Source organism: Lissotriton helveticus, chromosome 8, assembly GCF_964261635.1.
Source record: "Lissotriton helveticus chromosome 8, aLisHel1.1, whole genome shotgun sequence".
Lineage (NCBI taxonomy): Eukaryota > Metazoa > Chordata > Amphibia > Caudata > Salamandridae > Lissotriton > Lissotriton helveticus.
The window spans coordinates 1157326855-1157349509 of record NC_136069.1 but is presented as its reverse complement, the minus strand read 5'-3'; the positions used below and the strand labels follow the sequence as shown (position 1 = coordinate 1157349509).

Here is a 22655-nt window from a genome sequence, read left to right as displayed (position 1 = left end):
ACTCCTTCGCGCTCACAGACTCTCTGCTCTGGGATGCTCTACTGGCTGCACATGAAAAGCTTCACAGCAGTTTCTAGCAACTGCTGTTCATAGCGGACAACAATCCCAGAGCCCAACCTGTGAAGCCACTCCAGCGTGCCTGTGCATCTGACACATAATGCACATGTGCAGCAAGGTGCCACTTACATACAGGGCGTTTCTACAGTACATTGAGCTTGATGGGAGTACCTTGGTTTGCCAGCAAGCAGGATCAATATATTATGCTTGTGCTGAAGAGCACCAACTTGCATGTGCACCGAAGAGCGACATAACTCATGCACTAGAAAAACAAGGATACTGCACCATCATTTCCCAATGGGATTGAGAGGCAGCATTTAAGGAAAGCGATATATGTCACTGTGCCTGCGTCAATACGTTAAAATGTGGCAAACAGCTAGGAGTAGGCAACCTACAGTACATCATGTCTCTTTCTATCAGCCATGCTGCTGCAGCGACACACAGCATGAAGAGTGGTTGCTGTTTATGTGTCTCGAGTGGCTCTGCAGTTGTTTGAACTTGTGCCACAGTATCGGATGCGAAGGGAGATGGATAGTAGCTGGACGGATTTCTTCCGTGTTGTTGGTCAATAACAATCTACCTCCATTGCTGCTGGTTTGGTGAGTTCACTGGGCAATAAAGCATACCTCTTTACTTCTGCAGCAAAACCTCAACAATCTTGTCTATTAGGTCCCAAAAGCCTATCCAAGATGATTGTTCCATGCCCCACATCGTTTTTTTTAATTCATTGAGGTAACCTTGACTTGTATAGATCAGTCTTTCAAGATTCCCAGACCACATTTCCAAGGACGGTATCCGTGTACTTTTCGCTGGAAACCCAAACTGAGCATCAAGTACACCCTTTAGACACTTGACGCACAGCACAACAAGGCCGAGCAGTAGAATGCTTACACAGGAAGGTGGTCAGATTATAAGCTCAGAACTCTTTAAAACACACAATAATGCGTGATAAATCAATGTTTAGCCACTACTTGTACTTTTTTATTTTTAAGTACTTTTGTTCACTCTCAACTAAACAAAACTTTACAAATGTGCACAGTGAAAACCACACCTCTAAAGCCTCCCTCAAAATAGTAAGAAAGATAAAACCCCTTCTCATTGTGTTTGTCACAGAGTTCACAGTGTAAAACCACTTCCTTTTATGTTTGTCGGAGTTCAGAAAGTAAAATATCTTCCTACTGTACTTGCCACATGGTTTGCGTTAACCATGTCTACCAGATATGAGAAGTAGAACCACTCCATGTGTGGACCAACACAAATACGGTCCAATCAAATAGCACCAAAGATCAATAAAAAGGTGGAGCCAAAGCCTTTCCCTTTATACTGCTTTGTTGGCTCTTTGTTTTGTGTCAACATGAGCTCGGCAAACCGCAAACGACGTTTATAGCCAGACCTAATAAATCGTGAATATACCTCTGCAACCTATAGTTGGAAGCCTCCTTCCTTGTAGTTTTCGTTTTTAAATGTATTGTACGGTTTATTTTTAGAAGTCTTTCCCTAACAAATGGTAAAAGCTTTTTTAGGCAGGCAGAAGCTTTTAAAGCCTTCGTAGATTACCATATATCTGTCTTACTGTTTGGAAATGAATAATAGCTTTAATATTTATACTTGCAAAATGGGTGGTCCAGCTAAGATGCTGAGCTCGGCAGGAAGCCATAGGCAACTGGAGTTCTGGACTTCAGCTTGGGCCAACATTTAAAGACATTTCACAGGCCAGGAATGGAAAGCATTTACTGAAAGACACCTGACCTTGCAGTTTTGTTCCAAGTCATTTAAAATTTCAACATTACATAATTGTCTTGAATAATTCATAAAACATTTTTCCATCAGTTGCTGAATTGTTTGGAGGAGTGGCACTGCAACCATTTCAAGTCATCTGCGCATTGCTGTCTTCGACTCCACTTTATTACAGGGTTCATAATGTTCTTTTGATTTGTGATGTTATCAGCATGTGAAAGGAATCAGCCTGATTTGATTTGCTAGTCATAGTGGTTTCCTTAGTAGAAAGGTCTGTTTAATCTTAGTCCCATTTTGAGAAGGGTCACTTTTGTTCATCAGTATTCTTCAGGCCCGTAAGAGAGTTACCAAGTGCCACATACTAACGGACACCAAAGGGGCGTCAAAGTTGCATTTTGCGATTACCAAATAGCGATTATTAAGAAATCGCTATTTGCTAAGCACAAAATGCACTGCAACAAAACAGGCAGCAAATAGCGATTCTCTAATTGCGATTCCTTAAGAATCACAAACGCAGTTAGGGAATCACTATTGCGACTCCATTCTTTCCTATGGGCCTCAGGTCCCATAAATGGGAATGGTCTTGCATTGCCTAAATTGCGATTACATAATTGGTAATCGCAAATTAGGTAATGCAAAGGCAAGGATGGGCGGTGGCCTAAGGCCTCCCTGAGGCACCCCTAACAAAAATGCACATTTAAGGCACAGGGCATGTGTTCGCCACACGGCACTTTGAAAAATTGAGTTTTGGGCATTTTTCAAAGTATGCACATATTACCATCAACTTGAAGTTGATGCTAATTAGCGTTTCCTAAATGCACAGTTCGCATTCAGGAAAGACTTCTTGCACATGCATTAGGCAATCGCAAATTACGATTCCCTATGTGTATTCGCAATTTTGGTAATCTGAAGAAATTGTGATTACCTAAAGTGCTTATCCCAAAAACGTTCATGCATTGCAAAAGGCCGTTTTGCGATCGCAAAATACCTTGTTGCATGTGCCCCATAATATCTCCCCAGAGAGTACTTATAGGACAATGCATAATCCAGCTATATATCACCTGGACCGTATACGTCACTTCGTTTACAAGAAGTACTCTTTTCATAGCTGAACCCACGTCCATTGGCCAAAAATAATTTGGATCGTTAATATTTAAGGAAGTTGTGGAGATAGTAATGGCTTTGAGGGGCACCTTGAATGCAAGTGAAATGCAAGCAGCAGCTTGTGAGATGAGGATGCTTTTTTAGTGTTGATGAAGAGGGGGAATTTTTAGCACATAGTTGGGTGCTTGTGTCTCTTGTTCTCTCTTCCTTCATAGAGAGCAGAGCTGAGCAGCCCTGATTATCCAAAAATGAAAACCTTTAGCACTGATGTCTGTTACTCTGTAGTAAAAAAAAAATTGAAATATTATGGTCTCCTTTTGGTCAATATTTACGTAAAAAGTATTATAATGGGTTGTTTCTGTTTGTGAAGAGGCACTTCCCAAACCCCCTTGATTTTGAGTAAAAAATTCTTGGATGTGTTTAACTTCGAAATTAGTCCAATAGTTAATTATTTGAATACAATATTGAGGCCTGTTATTTCGATGGTGACACTTCTCGTTCCTTTTCCATCTCTTTACTTATGTCGCATACTTTAATACTTTTTATTTTATTTTTCCTTATATACATTTTGCATTAGGAAACTTGATTTATTTCTAAACCTGCCACGTTTTGATTACGTATCATATTATTATTACAGTTAATATTACTAGGATTTGCATTCATGTTTGATAGATTATTATTGTACTTTATTTAGTTACCCAATGAACATTTTAATATTTAAAAGAAAATTCAAACCTGGCGATGTCAGAGAAAGAGAATCCCAGATGCTTATGTGAGTGGTGACCTTCCAGGAAATCTTGTCATTGCGCCTGAGCAGCATACTTTATTTCATTTCAGACTTGAAACAATTTAAGTGTTGTGCTTGTTTCAAGGTCTATTGATCATTATGGAGTGGCCTATTTACTGCTTCTGCGATTTTTTTGGATGCAGAATCGGGGGAAATTGTCCTGTTTGGGCCATGCAAGAATTTGCAAAGTTCAGTCGGTGCTATATCTTTCTAAAAGAATGGGAATTTATTTACAAAAAATATAAACTGGAAAGCAAAATGAATTTAGTAGAAGAAAGCAATTATGCTTGCGAGGTTTCGTGAGCAATTTACACAGTTTGGCCCTATGAATGCATTCATTCCTCATGGGTAGAATTCATATTGGTATAAGAGTCTAACCGCTATATGTATCAACAAACCATTTTGCATTTCCTAAATAGCGAATTTAAAGGAATCGCTATTTAGGAAATGCAAAACGGTATGTATGTACAAAATCGCTTTCCAATAGCGATTCCTTAGCATTCCTAATTTGAGATTAGCAAATTGTCATTCGCAAATTACCCCTTCATTTCCATGGGCCAGGAGGCCCATAGGAATGAAAGTGCAATTTGCAATTAGCAATTTGCTGATCGCAAATTAGGGATTTTTCCAAGGGTGCAGGGGTGTCTCAAGAACACCCTGCTGCACCCCTGAAAAAGACATTTGGGGGCATATGGCGCACATACATGCCCTAAGGGCATGTATGGGCGTCATATGGCACCTTTGGTTTTTTTCAAAAAAGCTTTTTGATAAGAATTCGCAAATTACCACCAACTAGAAGTTGGTGGTAATTTGCTAATCCTTAATGGCATTTTTTCCATAATATTTGTTTGATACATTGCATTTAAGGAATCGCAAAATTTGCAATTCCTTAAGTGCAATCGCAAAATAAGGATTAGCAAATTTTGCTAATCCTTATTTTGCATCAAACTTGTTTGATACATTCCATTTGTCTATTTAGCATTCGCAAAGGCCGAAATTCGCAGAATTTCGGCCTTTGCGAATGCTAAATAGCTTGATACATATAGCGGTAAATCATTAGTGAGTGTTTGACTTGGTACTTCTGAAGCAAAAGTGGCAACTGCATATTTTCCAGCTCTATTCAGATTATGTCCTTTGTGTTTCCTTTGGTGTTAGGAGCTTGTGGTTCCTGAGGGCCATATGCGAATTGCAGCAACCGGAAGTGGTTATAGTTCTTTTAGGATGACTGCAGGCATAAACATCAGAGCCACACTTGATGCCAAAGTAATTCCCCACTAGAGAAAGTCTCGGTTACTTAGGCTCAGTGGCAAGCTCACTCTGCTGCAATACATTACTTCCAGCGACAGTAGCAACAGATTTACAGCCTGATTCATGAAGCTAAATTGCACTCGCAAAGGGCAAGATTCTCAGAATCTTGCCTTTTGCGAGTGCAATTTTGGCATTTGGGATTCACAATCCCAAATGCAAAAATCGCTAATAAAGAATTAGCAAATATGCGAGGATTAGCATTTAAGGAATCTCTATTAGAGATTCCTTAAATGCTATTCATGACACTTTTAAAAATTGCGAATTTGCAATTTTGGGCCGCTATTTACCGAGAGGTCAGACCTCTCGGTAAATAGCAAAAACTTAGAAAAATGCTTTTAAAAGCATTTTTCTAAGTTGCATGTTGCACACACACATGTCCTTTGGACATGTGTGTGCGCAACACCTGTTCAAATGTGCATTTAAGGGGTGCTACAGGGTGTCCTTTGGACACCCCTGGCACCCTTAAAATCGCTATCTTATTTGCGAGTAGCAAATTGCTACTCGCAAATAAGGGATACACCCCATTCATTCCTATGGGCCTTTTGGCCCATAGGAATGAATGGGGAGTTATTCCTTATTTGCGAGTAGCAATTTGCTACTCGCAAATAAGGAATGTGTAGGAATCGCTATTTATTTAGCAATTCCTACATGAATACCGTTTTGCGAGTCCTCAATAGCGATTCGCTATGAATCGCTATTAGGGGCTCGCAAAACGGCCCGTTCATGAATCAGGCTGTTAGTCTTTGGATGTTGATGACATTTTTAGGTCTCGCCTGTCGATGCGCATGCGCATCGAGCAAGCGAGACTATGGGGGCTTATCCACTCTTTATCCACTGCAAGGAATCGTGGCGATTCCTTGCAGTGCCCGTGACTTTTAAGCTCAATGCGCATGCGCATTGAGCTTAAAAGCGCGTGCACGTCCGTCTTGTTTTACCCGCTCCGCCCCCTCCCCTTCCCGCCGTGTCGCATTTCTCCTCCCCCCTCCCCTCTCTTCCCTCCGTCTTGTTTGTTTATTTTACCCGCTCCGCCCCCTCCCCTTCCCGCCGTGTCGCATTTCTCCTCCCCCCTCCCCTCTCTTCCCTCCGTCTTGTTTGTTTATTTTACCCGCTCCGCCCCCTCCCCTTCCCGCCGTGTCGCATTTCTCCTCCCCCCTCCCCTCTCTTCCCTCCGTCTTGTTTGTTTATTTTACCCGCTCCGCCCCCTCCCCTTCCCGCCGTGTCGCATTTCTCCTCCCCCCTCCCCTCTCTTCCCTCCGTTCATCACACGCGCAGCAGGAAACAACAGTTTAACAACGACAGACCCAACCGTGGCGCGAGCACACACATACAGAACACTTTCAAGATGATTTAGTCTCCCGGATGAGTACCTAGCTGGCACGGTGCCTCCGCCTCCTAAGTGTAAGACAGTAATGCAAAAGGGAGGCTTGTCAAAACGCCACTGCCTAAAAAGACAACCTTAGAGACAAAAGCACTAAACGAATGCCGATCGCCCCGCGAGCCCGGCACACATCCATTGCTCTCCGTCTGCTGCCGGATCAATACTGCGACCTCATTTAAAAATAAACAGGGACGCTGCAAGTAGGTCGAGTTTACTTTTGATATAGGATTCACTGCGGGGAACAGGGAGCTCTGCTTGACCTCCTGCCTCGCGCATGCCACCCGGCAATATTTCTTCGCTATTCTCAGAAGGAAGCTTCATCTAAAGTGTGCTACCGGGCTGACTCTATTTATTGGTGTACAGGGGAAGCCTCGCTTTAATTACGATATATGCATGCCGGTGCATACTCGAGCTCTCGCAGCTGAGCATGATTAATGCTCCGACGCCTTGCGTCTTTTGTTCTTTCTCTCTTCCTTCATCCGCGCGCTCTTGCAGGTTGCACAGCTCTGTCCTCGTGAAGTTCCCAAACTCGCTAACCTCTGCGTACAGCATCCGCTACTTACAAGTATGTAGTGATGATGACAAGAGCAACTAATATACAAAGATGTTTATTTGCTATCTAAGCTGTGAAATTGTTTTTATTCAAACATACGTGTTTCAAGTTCAAAGCAATCACGAGTCCCCGAACGTTCTGATTTTCGTTGGCTCAAAGTGCCATGTGCTTCAATTTAAGAGAGAAACTGAACCTCCTGTGAGCCATTGTTACAAAATGGCGCATTATTTAATACTCATAGGATGGGGTAGAACAGCTGCACGGAAGAACAGAGAAAGATGGATTCCCATTGCGCTTATTAATGTGAAAAGCCTCTAATTCATTGACAATACAAACATTTATGTGTGCCATTGAGTTAAGCTATGTTATATTACTGTGTCCTAGGAATCAACTTCCTCTTAAGATAACCTAACACCACTATTTAGGTGCACGATACTCACTGACAAGAATGAATGCATAAGACATCGGTGGGTTTTTCAGATCATTCAATAAACACATAGGGCATATGAATGGCTTCCGGAAATACACAAGGTACTAAACAATATGATATGGGTCCGTCCCTCACCTTCAACACCTCACCCTCACTCACCCTCACCCACACTCACCCTCACTCACCCTCAACGCCTCACCCTCACTCACCCTCAACACCTCACACTCACTCACCCTCACCCTCTCTCACCCTCTACCCTCACTCACCCTCAATACCTCACCCTCACTCACCCTCACCCTCACTCACCCTCACCCTTACTCACCCTCACTCACCCTCACTCACCCTCACCCTCACTCACCCTCACCCTCACTCACCCTCACTCTCACCCTCCCTCACTCTCACTCACCCTCAACCCCTCACTCACCCTCAACCCCTCACTCACCCTCACTCACCCTCACCCACCCTCACCCTCACTCACCCTCAACTCCTCACCCTCACACAGTGCAATAGGTCTCGGAGCATTTGAGTTAGAGCTTTTAGAAATGTTTATGGCTTTTTTTTTTTTATTCTTTAGCATTGGCTACAGGAAACAAAAATGCTAAAGATTTACAAAAAAACCCATAAACAATTCTAAAAGCACTAACTCTAATGCTGCGAGACCTATTGCATTTCCAATGCTTGTTCTACTTTCTCACTGTGACCCTGTGGAAAGGTCTAACTCAGGGGGACACGGAATGGTCCTCATGGAGTCAGCAGAGCCACGAAGATTAATGTGCTCAGATCAGGGCAACCGGTAATAAAAGTGGTGGTTTGCTCCGGAGTTTTCCTGAGCTCTTCTTTCTGTCATCATGGGACCCAAGCAAGTATGATTGGCCCAAGTGACACTCTCTTCCAAAGGATACAAGCGCAGAGAGATAGTCTGCAGCTCAGCAGGTTATCTTGCTTGGGTGTAGCAGATCAAAACTCTGATTCTGGAATTTGCTCTTGACACAAGGTGGCAGTAGATCCTCTCAACAGACCGGCAACAGCTTAGTCCTCACGTTTCTGGGCACTGAGTTCAGTCCAGTCCCCTAAAGTTAAAAGCAAACTACCTCCTCCTTATACACAGCAGTAACAAGCTTCTTTAATTCTAGAGCCACTGTACTGATAGCGAGAAAAGCAGATACAAAAATCTTCTATTCCAGGTCCAGTACTTCCTCTGTGAAAGCATACAGAACTTATTCAAAAGTACATTCAAGCACTACTGGGAGGCTACAGTCCATTATTACAAAGTTGTGACTGGAGATGACAACACAACTGGTCTATCAGATGATGAGCAACTCTCAATTCTTTAGATAAAACCAGCAAATTTCAAATGCCTCTTAAGGTGTCTTTTAATTAGTGGTGCCATGGCAACAAAATATTCCTTGTATTACCTGTGCTTGTTGGTGTCTCAGAATCAGAGTCAATGGGAGGCATCTGGTAACACATGCTATAGGTGTGTATTCTCTGTTGGCAGTCCTCGGTCAATCAGTGGCCGCTTCTGGGCATGCAGCTCTAGCTAATCAGGATACAGGATATGTGTGATGAACACAGGGCATATCCTTCGTCTAGGTGTAAGCATGTTGCCTAGCTGTCCCTTATCCTACCCCTCATCTTCTCTATTTATCTGAGCAAGATGGAGATGCTTAGCCGATGTTTGGCAACTACTAAGTCCTCTTGCTTCACAGGCTGACCTGCTGGAACTTTCTAACACTGGCCTTGTAGAGCCAAGCACAAATGCTTCCTTCATCCCCTATTGTATTAAACCTTGTGAGTCTAACATAGACACTTGGAAAACAAAGGTGGAGCATTCCTGACAGACAGGAGTAGGAGATGGGTAGCATCTGTCTAGTAATGTACTCGCTATTTTTTTCAAGCATGTCCAGCGCATGAGCACTGTCTACACTCAAGATTCCACTCTCCCTTATGACTCACTGTTTTTCTTGATTCTCATTGGGCTCCACAGACCTTTGATTAGCTCTTCTGAGTTGTTTTTGATTTCTGAATAAGTACAATAGCAAGAGTGTGAGCTGCAAAGATCAATTAATAAGGAGGGATACACAGCTGCTTCTATCCTCATACTCTGTGCAACACTACATACTTAAGTTGTGCCATGTACACTACACCATGTTTAGAGTAAATCTGAACCTACAGCATCTCATCCAACATATTCCACATCAGTCGTATCTGTGTTAGCACTACCAAGATTGTTGTTTAGGTGTAGTACTCGGACCATTCTGATTTGGTCAATTTAGTTTTAAGCATGCAAGAACTAGTGCTTGGAGAGGTGTGGCGCAGCTGCCAAAGCGGCTGATTCCGGAGCGTGGGTTCACAGTTGGATCCCGAGAGCCGGCAGCAGCTCAGCATAATATGACCCAGGGCATTAGCTCACTTAATCGCCCAGATAGCCCCCAGCACCTTGAAACCCTTAAGGGGTGATATGTTTGCACTTTCAAATAGAAATTATAGTCATATTATATGATATAATATATTATATTATGCTATATTATAATGGTTCAGGTGGATTCGTCAAGAGTTGTGGTGTACAAAAGAACCACAGGAGCCCTAAATACAGAATTTTATATGATGAATGGATAATTTAAGTGTTGGCAGACACTTGTTGACCTTTTAGCATTAAATCTAATGTAAAAGCATCCTCAAGGTAATAGTATTTGATGTTTAATGACAATATTTGTTTTCTGAATAGGAAAATATTAGAGAATGTTTAAGTAGGAAGAATGAGTTTGGGTAAAGACATCATGTAATGTGGGCATTAAATCCCGGTACCGAAATAATAGTATTGATGCAGGGATTCTGTTTTGGAAATAGAACTATGCCTGGGTTCACAGAACGTCAGTAAGTAGGGACTAAGTCACCGTACCTCATTAGTGCCTGTGGGCCCACATCCTGACTAGCTCGTAACCATCCTAACCTTCCCAGAGCAACAGGTAAGTTGGCTCCCCAGAACACATCACTCTAGACCCCTCAGGGAACCGCGTAACAGATTGTCCCCTTTCAATTTTTCACACACACATATCCATAATGTACAACTAAAAGACACGAGGTACGTTTTCAATATTTATTGAAACTATTGTGCTCATTCATGAAGCAACTGTGGTGTAATTAGGAACCATATGCAACTTAGTACACAATGAAAAGCCCCACCAAGGCGAATGATGTATTTTCCTAAGCCTAACCATACTACGTGAGCACAAATGATACAACACAGATCTCTGGGATTAGAGACGGGCCCCATACCTGGCATTTGCTGTTAGCTGGTCTGCATCTCACGTTGCACAAGCCTGTCAAGCTTGAAGAGGGTCCTCCCTCTGCAAGTAATTTGCCTCTCGATTTCTAAAATGGCAAGTCTTGGCTTGCATGATCAGAAATGCCATCCCGGAAAACAGCAGCTGGGTCTCTTTGTTATGTATATGTGTTAGGTGTGTTATTGATCGACCACTGAGAAAAAGCAGGGCACAGTGTTGTTCACCCTTGTACTTAATTTTCAGACTGAATCCTAGCAGAGGAGCTAAATAACAAAATACATGTGCAGCCTATTTATAAAATAGGAATGTGGTACAAAAACAAATGTGTAACTTTGTAATGTGCACAAAGCAAAAGCGGCCTACAGTCCACAATTAGGCTAACATAGGGCAGAACTGCAGTGGGCCCTATAGGTAACTCATGACAGTATATTTTATTTGAGAGAAGGGCAAGGGATTGAGAGAATTGAGAAATGTGAAATTGTTATGACATGATATCAAGTGTAAAGACTTTGCCATTCCGGGCAAGCACAGGATGAGGATTTTTGCTTTGAGAGTATATGAGGATTTACATAAAATGTTGAAAGAAATGTGTAATGAAAGGTAGTGTAACCATTGATTAATGGGAGTGAATTTTTCCAACTGTTTTTGGTTTGCAAAAATATAGCATTGTAAGATGATGTGCAGAGTTACACCTAAGTAAACGGATCTTAGTGAATTGTTATCCCCTAAGAGTTGTTAGCAGTGTTAGTAGAAACTGAGTGCTTTTTGCCTTTGGATCTTTAGCCACTTTACCATGAGATCAATTTGATAATGGAGATTTGAAGTCTTACCACGTTTGTGTCCCAGCCTCTCAAACCCTTATCATGCCTTTTGGTTTAGTATCTGCAGCCTCTTTGTTTCAGAAGTTGAATTGCAAATTATATTCTTGTTTTACCAGTACCATTGAACAACACAGTTGGAGATTGGACAATCATTTAGACATTTTGCTGGAGAGGATAATGACATTCAATTTGGAAGAGTGTAAGATCCTTGCAAAAGAAACAGAATATGTATGTTCAAAATAACAATCAGGGTTCTTAAACCAAAAGATGACTTTATTAAGGCAGGTAAGGGCCATCTGGCTTCCACTGAGAAAGTAAACGTTATTCCTTTTTGGGTTGCTGTGAGTACTAATGATTTGTAGAAAAGTTCACTGTTTTAACAGAATCACTCAAATGTATTTAAAAAGAATACTAAATGTGAATGGTGGCCAATTTGGAGTTTGAAAGTACTATATTAGAGCATTAAAACATCCATTACTCAATATTCAAAAGCTGAAAAGGATACGTTGGCTTGCTCATTTAACTTGTATTTATAGGGGACGTTTTTAGTTTACAAACGGATCATAAACCTCAGATTCATTTATTTATGAGCAGTGATAAAAAGAGCCTTAATCTAGATATTAGTTAGTCATCTTTCATATTTGTATGAGTGCGCCAATGAGGTCAGGGTCATTCCAGGAGCAAAGAACTAAGGCAGATTGTCGAGATTGCAACTTCCTTATTAATGACGTAGCTTGGAAACCAAACTTTGAGACTGTGAGGTAGCTTTGGAGGATGATGCTGTTGATTTGTAAGTCAGGATTCTGAATCCTTTGTTTGCTGTTGGGCTATGTCTGTTGGAGTGGCCCTGAGAAAAGAGGCTAGTATTAGAATTTAAAATTGTTTTAAAGCAAAGATTGAGTTGTCTTTGGAAGGACATTTGATGGCGAGAGAGGCGACAGGTTTGTTCCGCTTACAGGAAAAATATCAAAGTGACTCACAGTGCGTATAGTCACAGATTAAATAAAATAGAATACGAGAGCAATATCATTAAAAATCTTTTTTGTGCTGCCGATTGTATTTTGTAGTGTCTCGTGTACAGTAGTTGCATTGTCTCATGTAGGTAGGTGTTGGCTAATATTATTCTACCTGCGTTCTGATTTTTACTTAGTCTTTTAAGGAGAACCCGATTGCTGGCGATTTCAATAAATAATTTTTTCGTATATTTCTGTTATGATACTTTTAAACTTTGTATTGAGTATTGCTTTAGGTCGTAAATGTTTGCTGAAGAACTGAAGTTCGGAGATCGTTCTGTTATGATTGCTAATTAGGGTGCCGATAATTTTTGGGGTGACACTGGGTTCTGCCATGTGATGTAACTATACATATTTGTGGTGGTTTGGTTGCATGGCAGATGAAAAATTAGTCTATTGGGCTGTTGACTTGAAGAGTTGTATTCCTTTGGTTAGTAGCTGCAAGCTTAGTGTTTTACAAGATTTAGCCTCAGGTTCACATCTAGCTCCTAGTGAGCCTCTCAAAGAATTGGTTATCGATATGTGGTTATTACGGCTGTGACCGGTGTGAGGGGTAGGATAGTTGCACCAAACTTACCTAGTTTTTTTTACATTTGGAAATCATGGCCAGATGGTTGGTGAGCAGTTGAAAAAGTAGGTAATTTCTTAATGAAACCAATTTTGGAATATCTTTAACCAAAATATGTCCTCAACGTCAGTTGTACAGATAACAATAAACAATAAAGCTAGCACAAAACCCAAAGAACGCTTTGGAAATCAATTGTTAGCTGCCAGAAATAAAAAATAAAAAATATGTATCTATACCCAATATACATGACATGATTCATAGTTACCAAGTATATCGAACTGATGGTTCAAGCATACGTCACATTTGTTTCGTGATTTTCAGATGGCTTTGAAAAAATGGGAACTTGCATCAGGAAACACGCATTACTAACAGACATTTCAGTTTCAGAGGAACAACGCTGATGTGAAGGAGGCCCTTGCTCTTCTTTGTTTAGGAGGAAGTAGTGGTAACTCAAAATATGAGACACGCAGTGTACTGACTGAGACACCATGGTGGCATTTGGTTGTTGTGCGTGCAGTGTTTTTAGGTACGATAGGTTAACAAAACATTCATTTGAATTCATTAGAGACAGTTTGTTGAATCGTGTATTTAGAACAGATGTACCTTTTTGCATACAGTATGGGTTACACTTATCTGTCACAGAGGACGTGAATTTGAAGTTTCACTACTTTTTGTTTGCAAAGTTCTCAACAACTAAAATGAGAGTTTAACAGCGATATGACACTTTAATCATTTTTCAGTACTTGTACTATATTTTTGCACACAGTGAAAAACTTTGGTCTATACCTTTATCAGCTACTGATAAGCTTATGCTTATATACTTAAGTCCCTTGTATTAGATTAATGTTATTCATGTATTGTTTTTATAGTTGAGTACTCATGTGACCAAGGGAAGCTACGGAGTATTGGACAGGTGCAGCTACTTTTTTTTTTTTTTTTTTTTGTAATTTGTTTTTATTGGCATTTTACTTTAACAATGACATGGTATGTTGGAGAACATTCGTATATACTAACAACTCTTAATGGATATCTCAAGGCACATTAGTAATCATGCCTTTACCAGGCGAGTGTCCAGTCGCCATAAAAGTCGTTCAATGAGGGCATGTTGAATGTAACTGGGAGAAAAAAAATGGGGGGGTTCATGGTATGTGGACAAGTACAGCTACTTGACAGAAGAGTTATGTCCTCAGTGGTTTTCAGAAGGGACTGATGTTGGTTTCTTGATAGATGTGCAGTGCAAAGGAGTTTCAGCGTGAGGACACTAGTCCTGCTCTATACCATTTCAATTTGGTCAGGCCTAATGAGACATTTTGTTGGACTATATGCATGAAGGTTGGAAAGGTAGTGTGAGGCTGAACCATTCAATGGCTTGTGTTTAAAACACAAGGTTTTAAATGTAATCCTTTGCTCATCAGGTGGCCATTGGAGTGGTTTTAAATCTGGGGTTATGTGTTCCAAGACCTTCAAGTTGAAGATGAGTAGAGTGGTAAAGTGTTGTACTATCTTAAGAATCATCAGGATGTTAGCTTGAAGATCACTGTAAACCCTATTTCAGTAGGCAATGCTTGAGAAGACCACAGTTATATTGAGGGAAATTAAATACTGAGTTTAAAGTAGGAGGAGAATCCCATGGGCTCACGGGAGGGAGACAAATTCTTGGTAAAGTAAAGTTCATCGTCAAGAATAACTTCAAGATTGCAGACAGATTTAGAGTAGGTGGGAAGATGACCAAGGAAGTGAAGTCAGGCCATGGTCAGAGACCCAGGTTTTAAAAGACTAATGAGTAGGTTACTCAGTTTTGATAGCATTCAGTCATAGCCAGTAATTTGTCATTCATTTTGTAAGTTTTTGTGTTTGGGGGCAATTGTGTACTTACTTAGTGGTTTCTGTTTTTTTGGGGAATTTGATGTGTATTTGACTGTCATCCGCACATGTGTTATCCTGCAATTTGAAAGACTGCTGCAAGCAGGGTCATGTATGTACCGGCAAGAGAGCCAATCAGAGGGATTATGCTTCGAAAATCCTCACATCATGGGGGGGTCATTTTTAATGTGAATGGGTCACCTTTTACCTTATGGGTGTAGTTAGCAAGGAAGGATATGAATCAGTTCAACGAATTTAGCTCAAATGCAGACTCTTGTCCAGCTAGGGGGATATAGTTGTCCACTGTTGAAAGTTCTGGTTAGTTCTAGGAAGATCATCATGCAATTTTGGCTTGAGTACCTGGAAGACAAAAGCTCCCTTTCAGAGGCACAAAGCCTGCCTGAAAGTCATTATGGAGGCTCTCGTCAGGTAATCGGAGACTTCTGTGGTGACTACTGCTTCAAGAATTTTACTAATCGTGGGAAGCCAAAGCTCAGACTGAAGTTGACAAGCATGTTTGGGATGGTGGAATGTTTCATGCTGACCAGTGTAATGATGGTGTGTTTGATTAGTTGGGGGTGTACTTTGCCAGCACAGGGATTGCCACACGAGCAGATAGCCTAGTTTGCTAGTTTTAGCATTACAGGTTTCTGAAGGAGTGGCCACAAGTTTGTGTTTTTAGTGATTTTAGTGGAGTCCTTAATTTTGAGCAGACAATTCCCAAAGGGTGCCCGGGTCTGAGATGGAGTTGAAGTCTTCCTTAGTTGTAGAGAAATGTCGCATGTTGACTTCCATTTTGGGTGTTTTTGTGGCTGAGGAAAGGCATGAAGTCATCTCAGAGCTGATAGATGAAGATTTACTGATAATATACTTTGGTAGATCCTATTTCATAATTGTTGCAGGTTCTTATATATTGCAGGGTAGTTTACATAATAGGCAGTTCGTTTGAACTTCTCTTTTTATGGCCCACCTCATCAGACTCATGTAGAAGTTCATGAGCACCTTACACAAGCCATTTGTCAATTGCGTTGCAGTATGTGCTTAGCCCTTGAGAAAAGGAGGGAGAGAAGGACTTTCAGGACTATGATGAAGAGCTAAATCTTTGATGGGCATTACTGGTAAGTAATCTTGTAAGAATGAGGGTCATCCAAAACCAGTTTAATGTTGAATTATTATAGGATATAGGATCCCATCCATCAGATGGATCTGGCCAACAGCAAGTCCAGGCTCTAACTGCCTGTCCTAGGCTCATAAGACAACATTCTACATAAATACACTCATCTCCTTAAAACAAAGAAATGAAATGAAACAAAGAAAAGAAAAGCTATTTAACATAGTCACGTAGATACTGAGGAGAATAAGTAACTCTTGTAGACTTACGAGTCAAAGAAGGAAAACTTTGATGACCACAAGTCACAGTAGTTGATGATGCCTCCTGACCACGCAGATCTTTCTGTCGTGAATCTTTCTGCTGCGAAGTTGACGAGGAGTCAATAAAACGATGTGCAAAGTGTTTCCTAACCACCACCACCCTGTTAAAGTTCCAAATGTGGTGGTCATCAGTTTTAATTGCATTCTTGAAGATCTTAATAACCCTCATAGGCCTCAAAAACCTTGAAGAAGATTTAACATTAGAGGGTTTCTTTATGATAACCCAATCACCAATTTCAACCAGGGTTCTTTTTACACATGATGTTGTTTCCTTGACTCAATCTTTTTTGACTCTGGTAAAGACCGATCACTGTTTTCATTTTCTTTGAATAGATCAGGTTGCATATCATTCAGCCAAGGTAGTGTTACAAGTGTGTAACAACAAATAGGGGAAAGATGGGATCAATTGCGATCCAGTAGAGCTGATATTACCATTCACGGAAAGGGAGAATGGAAGGTCCGGCCACAGTCGTAGCCCCAAGTGTGGAGACAACAAAAGGTGACTGGGCTGTTCCTAGACGAAGGGAAGGAGAGGAAAGGAAAGGGAGAGATAGGTCACTAAGGAGGGGCTAGTGCTCAATTGGAGGACCACCCCTGGGTATCCAATTTGTTGGATGTAGTGGCCTCACACACCCTTGCGAGTGTCATGCTTCATCATCGGCAATGCTCCTCGTTGGGCAGGCGGTTCAATGCCCAACGAGCTCACCTCAAAGAGGGGCTCTTTATCGGAGATCTTTTATCCAACTGCCTTATGGTGAAGTGCGGGTGAGGGGCCAGGAAAGAGTAGATAGTGTGGGTGAGGGTAAAATGTGGCTCAAGGTACCGGAAACAATTTTATTCTGGTGGTCCTCTGCCACAGGTAAAATCAAGGATAGCCGGTACTCGTGGGAACTATGGTTTCCCAGAGTGATCCAGGGCTAAAAGTGCAAAAGGTGTGGTCGACATGTTTCTCGCATCTAGTTCGTTGACTGCGATTCTTCAGGACCTATTGGGAAACTACAATCTACTAAACATGATCTAATAGTAAGTATCAGTTTAAACAAAGCACATTAGTTGTACTACCTGTATGACACTGTTCCTGCCTAAAATTGTGGGAGACAAAGGAGAGCATTACAACAGGTAAGTAACAACATGTGACACTGTAGTGACCGTGCATACACTGTGCGTGACCGTGAACACACTGTGCGTAAGTGACATACTAGTGAAGAAGGTGACTAGTATGTGGTTAAAACCAAGGTAAAAACTCAATGCAGCAGTATCCATTAAAAATATTTCGCATATCCTTGGAATAGGTGTTGGTGTTACTCACCTAAGGGTTATGGGTAAGGGGTGTCAACAGTACCCGGCGGATCTGGCATTGGGCGAGAAGCCAATGTTTTTGGGCTGGGGAGGGAAGCCAATGCGGATCAATGATAAATTTCACAGGGGGGGTTTTGGTTGTTGTGCATGTGCCCCGCTAGGAAGCATGCTTTGTCAGGTTGACCCGGTAGGGTCCAGTGTATGTGGCTACTGAACTCTCCCCAATGTGGGTAGTAACTAGGATTACAGGGAAATACTCCTTATAAGGTGCATGTGCTTTGCTGGTAGGAAAAGCCCAAATTAAGGTGAAGGGCCAAAATGAAATGATTAATGTAAACCACAAGTGTAAACAGCATTAAATGGTGTACAGATATCAGGTCACAGCCAGCTGTTAACGGCCCGTGTGTTGACAGGGTCCGGGGAAGGTGGGCGTGTGTGTAACGGTCAAATAATCAAGATAGATTAAGTGAAGATTCAGCAAGTGGCAAACAAATGCGTTCGGAGCGGTCAGCGTTTTAGATGTAAGCCGCCCAGTCACTTGGTCAAGGGGAGGTGCATTAAGAGGGGGGGTTTAGTTTGTGGAGCGCGCCGCGGTGCGACCGCGACCTATGTAGCGCGCTGTGGCTGAGACCGCCCAAGTTACAGTTGAGTGTACTCAACACCCCCGCAAAAGTTGTGGGGTCAAGGAAGGTGAATGGGGGGTGGGGGGCGCGCGGGGGGGGCCCGGCGGGGAAACCGCAGTAATCCAAAACCCTGAGTTACGCGCTAGCCGGATCAGAAGGGAGCTACGTGGCAGGGAGCCACCCAGTATCGGTTGAAGTACCCTCATCAGCCCAAATGTCGCTGCGTAATACACTTACTTCTGTCTGCCTGTGCCAAAGCCTGCTGCGCCTACCCTTCTCACCGAGTCCGGCGCAATTGCTCCAGCCTGCTAGACTACAAAACTGAGTCCTCCTTGCTTTCCAGAAACCTGAGGGACAGAGGATACCCCTCTAGAGAGATAACCAGGGCACGTAAACGTGCACAAAACAACCATAGGGGGGCCCTCCTTGAGTACAACACTAGGACCACGCAGGAGACCGATCTCCTTACTTGCGTTACCACCTTTTCGCCAGCATCTACTGAACTGAAAAAGATAATCAAACGACACTGGCATATTCTTAATACAGGCGAACTCAATTTCACAACACCCAGGTTTGCCTTCAAAAGGTCCAGAAACATTAAGGATATCTTGGTACATACTAGGCCCAAAAAGACTGAGTCAGCAAAACAAACCACACTGTGGCAACTACCACCTGTACGGGGCCACTACCAATGCGGTTCTTGCAGTGTGTGCCCTTTCACCAGCACTTACAAAACCATCCTCCTGACGGATACCTTTCACTGGGAATTACGGGGCCACACCAACTGCAACACCCCTAACTGCATCTACTTATTGAAATGCCCATGCGGCCTTCAATATGTAGGCATGACCTCCCGCCCTGTGAAAGTCCGTATCTCTGAGCACAGGAGCAACTTCCGCTGTAAGAAAACCAACACCAAGATGTGCAGGCATTATCTAGAACAAAACCACTCAGCTGACTCTTTATCCTGGCTAATTCTTGAGGCCTCCCCAGACAAATCTAAACACAACCTCTTCATAAAGGAACAGAGATGGATACATCGTTTGTCTACTGATAGCCGGGGCTTGAATGAGGACATTCCCTGGAGCACTTTGTGAACCAATCACCATAACTGTAGGCATTAGTTAATGAGTGCCATTTTCAGAGTTCACACTCGGGTTTATCACCTGTTATTCGGGTCAGTTCGAACCCCATCAGGTTCCACTGCAACACCTCTTCTCTCATAACACCACACATATGCACCACCGTATGCAACTACATTATGGTCCTCTATAGTGCATATAGATGGAAGTCCCTGAGCCTATTTCCTCTGCACGCTTGCCACCAGCTACGATTACGGGGTACTTGGGAGCCGTGGTCGAGCGCCCGGTACACGCACCCATTGTGGCACACTTTTCAATGACTTTCACTCCATGACATTACGGGCACTCAATTCTAATAGAGAACCACATTTGAATGTGGACAGGTTTGCTACATTCCCCAGTTAACACCTGCTCTAAGCCTTTGTGACTATAATCTATCCCCTGTCATTCCCGTTGTTGTCTAACACAAGCTATGTGGCGGTAATTGAGACTCTCTACCGACCATCCTCCTTTATTGTCGCTATTCTTTCGTGTCACTCGATAAGAACGTAAAAAAAAAAAAACACTTTTTGTGCCATATCGGGCATCGTTAAAAATGATGTGATAGACCCCACTTACTATAATCGATCCTCACTTTGTGTTAAATTGGTAACCACGGACGAATTTAATACATTCGTCTTTCCCAGTTTATATCCACCACTCCATCATGGCCGCCACTCTGGCTATACTGATCACATGACCTAGGAAGATTGCAACTTCCTGTTTTGAAACTCACCCGGAATCCTACTTAATCCAGAGGCAGACGACCAGGTCCTCACTATCCGGACCCGGTGAGAAGGGTAGGCGCAGCAGGCTTTGGCACAGGCAGACAGAAGTAAGTGTATTACGCAGCGACATTTGTGCTGATGAGGGTACTTCGACCGATACTGGGTGGCTCCCCGCCACGTAGCTCCCTTCTGATCCGGCTAGCGCGTAACTCAGGGTTTTGGATTACTGCGGTTTCCCCGCCGGGCCCCCCCCCGCGCGCCCCCCACGCAGCTTCCTTGACCCCACAACTTTTGCGGGGGTGTTGAGTACACTCAACCGTAACTTGGGCGGTCTCAGCCACAGCGCGCTACATAGGTCGCGGTCGCACCGCGGCGAGCTCCACAAACTAAACCCCCCCTCTTAATGCACCTCCCCTCGACCAAGTGACTGGGCGGCTTACATCTAAACCGCTGACCGCTCCGAACGCATTTGTTTGCCACTTGCTGAATCTTCACTTAATCTATCTTGATTATTTGACCGTTACACACACGCCCATTTTCCCCGGACCCTGTCAACACATGGGCCGTTAACAGCTGGCTGTGACCTGATATCTGTACACCATTTAAAGCTGTTTACACTTGTGGTTTACATTAATCATTTCATTTTGGCCCTTCACCTTAATTTGGGCTTTTCCTACCAGCAAAGCATATGCACCTTATAAGGAGTATTTCCCTGTAATCCTAGTTACTACCCACATTGGGGAGAGTTCAGTAGCCACATACACTGGACCCTACCGGGTCAACCTGACAAAGCATGCTTCCTAGCGGGGCACATGCACAACAACCAAAACCCCCCCTGTGAAATTTATCATTGATCCGCATTGGCTTCCCTCCCCAGCCCAAAAACATTGGCTTCTCGCCCGATGCCAGATCCGCCGGGTACTGTTGACACCCCTTAACCATAACCCTTAGGTGAGTAACACCAACACCTATTCCAAGGATATGCGATATATTTTTAATGGATACTGCTGCATTGAGTTTTTAACTTGGTTTTAACCACATACTAGTCACCTTCTTCACTAGTATGTCACTTACGCACAGTGTGTTCACGGTCACGCACAGTGTATGCACGGTCACTTCAGTGTCACATGTTGTTACGTACCTGTTGTAATGCTCTCCTTTGTCTCCCACAATTTTAGGCAGGAACAGTGTCATACAGGTAGTACAACTAATGTGCTTTGTTTAAACTGATACTTACTATTAGATCATGTTTAGTAGATTGTAGTTTCCCAATAGGTCCTGAAGAATCGCAGTCAACGAACTAGATGCGAGAAACATGTCGACCACACCTTTTGCACTTTTAGCCCTGGATCACTCTGGGAAACCATAGTTCCCACGAGTACCGGCTATCCTTGATTTTACCTGTGGCAGAGGACCACCAGAATAAAATTGTTTCCGGTACCTTGAGCCACATTTTACCCTCACCCACACTATCTACTCTTTCCTGGCCCCTCACCCGCACTTCACCATAAGGCAGTTAGATAAAAGATCTCCCGATAAAGAGCCCCTCTTTGAGGTGAGCCTGTTGGGCATTGCACCGCCTGCCCAACGAGGAGCATTGCCGATGATGAAGCATGACACTCGCAAGGGTGTGTGAGGCCACTACATCCAACAAATTGGATACCCAGGGGTGGTCCTCCAATTGAGCACTAGCCCCTCCTTAGTGACCTATCTCTCCCTTTCCTTTCCTCTCCTTCCTTCCCTTCGTCTAGGAACAGCCCTGTCACATTTTGTTGTCTCCAGTGTTACAAGTGTACTAGGACATCTGCCTTTAAAGAGTTCAAAAGGCGTTCTTTTTGTTACAGCATGAGGTGAAAGTCCATACACCTTTACCTTTTTGAAAATATCTGTGCGCCAATGAAGACCTGCAGATTTTGCAATGCCAATAGTTTCTTTAAGTACTCTGTTGAATCTCTCAACCATGCCATTGGTTTCTGGGTGGTACAGAGCAGATTTTTTGTGTAAGATACCACACTTAGAAAGAAATGTTTCCATTTCGTTAGAAACCAGTTGAACACCATTATCAGTGAGACTGGAATTAGGTTTACCTTCTCTTTCAAAACATTTCTCCGAAAAAGAGATGACATGTTTGGTTTCAATACCCCGGGTAATGGCTATCTCAGGCCATCTTGAGTAAAAAAATCCATGAGCACAAAAACAAACCACTCAGAACCTGATGAAAACACAGGACCTAGTATGTCCAAACCAACTTCCTTCCAAGGTGCATTTGGGCGCTCTCTTATGACCATGGGTTAGATTTTAGGTTTTGCCACCTTATCACTCAAAGCACACTCAAAGCAATCTCTTATCTTGTACTCCACTTGTAGGTCCATACCTGGCCACCAATACGACAACCACAACCTTTCCTTGCATTTAGAAACTCCCAAGTGTCCCTGATGCGCTAATGAGATAAGTTCTTCTCTAACAGAGCTTAGGGGAAATATCCTCATTCCTCTTAAAAGCAAATCATCTTGCACAGAAAGCTGATCTTTAACATGCCAAAATGTA

General features: G+C 42.8%; 1 protein-coding gene across 2 annotated transcripts in view; it reads left to right on the top strand.

Annotated features, from left to right (window-relative positions):
• GAS6 (growth arrest specific 6) overlaps positions 1-22655 on the top strand; it is a 347916-nt gene that overhangs the window by 156453 nt on the left and 168808 nt on the right. The window lies entirely within an intron of this gene.